Source organism: Acyrthosiphon pisum, chromosome A1 (genome assembly GCF_005508785.2).
Source record: "Acyrthosiphon pisum isolate AL4f chromosome A1, pea_aphid_22Mar2018_4r6ur, whole genome shotgun sequence".
NCBI classification, from domain to species: Eukaryota; Metazoa; Arthropoda; class Insecta; order Hemiptera; family Aphididae; genus Acyrthosiphon; species Acyrthosiphon pisum.
The window spans coordinates 78,207,108-78,208,658 of NC_042494.1; positions in this window are offsets into that span (position 1 = coordinate 78,207,108).

The window sequence follows — 1,551 nt, forward strand, 5'->3', positions numbered from 1 at the left end:
AAATTTGGAGTAGAAAATTGTGTAACTAAGGTGAAATGTTGTATTGAAAAATTAGGAATTGGTTAAGGGAGGTGTGGGGGGCGAAGTCCCCCCACGAGTCTGCGTTGAATAATTTTGCACTTGGAACGCAGTTTATAAATTGTTGCATTGAGCTCCTCTACTTAATAATTCCCAATTCGAGCACTGGTTATAATATATTATATAATTATAACATATTATTATGGTATAGTTTATAACCAACTAGTTAAATTTCACCCACTTTCATAATTAATCAAGTTCGACTGAATTCGGACAATTTGACAAAAAATATAATTTGCAGAATGTATGATTCGAAGTGGATTTACGGTCAACTAAATTTCCACTAACAACTTATGAGGAACCTATTGTATTCAATTTTCAAGTTATTTGACCGAGTGAACATTTTTTTATCGACAATTATTTAAAAAAAAACTAATGTTAATCAAAATTTTATCATATCTATAAATCGATTAAAAAAATGCCAAAATATTTTGAAGCTAAGCATTTTTACTGCACCAAAATGGAATGACAAAAAAAAAAATTAAAAACACATCATTGTAAAATCAATACATTCATCGCTCCACTCAGAATCTAAAATACTTACTTATATTTCTTCTCTAACTGATACTGTAAGTACATCATGCATAATAAATGTACTTGAAAGTTAAAATCTTATGTTAATAAATTACCTCTGAATTAGGGGACACTGGCTTAATATGACACATTGATGTTTTGATTATAATTTATTATTGATATTTATAAACCGAATCCGCATTATATACGTGACAAATAACCTCCTACATACAACTGTATACAGTGACCACAGGGTTTGACCTTATCAGAGAATTTGATAACAAAAATGTGTTTTTTGTCTTATCAACTTTTTTTTTAATCATTTTTAAAAATTAATTTTAAAATATAAAACTTTATGTTCCTTCAATTTTTATTATTCGAAGTTGAACATAAAAATGCAAGCAATACTAAAATTATTTTATAAATAAGCTTATTATAATACTTTGGCCATAAAAACTTTGAAAAAAACTTGTATGATATCAGGCACATACCTAAATAACATAGCAGTGTACTAGTAGGTATAATACTATAATCTATACTGTATTTACTATTTATTCTATATATTATGTTTGATTTCAAGAACTGTTATAAATTATAACAATACAATAAATAACAAAATAGATTTAAAAAAAAAAAAAATTGGGAACTCATTTTACTATAAAGTTTATACTTCATAGTACAAAGTAGATTTTGACTATTTTGAGTGTGCTTCGTAGTTCGTAAGCCACTGTAATGGGTGTGTTAAATTTGATTCAATGTTGAATCATTGTAGGAAGGAAACTGCAGGTAATAATGTAATATTTAAACATTTTAAACTATTTCTTAGGATGGTTTATATTATATTATTAGATAAATGCGTTTTATTAGTTCGGTAGGAATAAGCGTTGAAAGTTTTTTTTTCATTGCTTATAACCAGGGTTCAGAAGTTGTAGCAATGCATATTTTTCTTGGTTCGTCCTA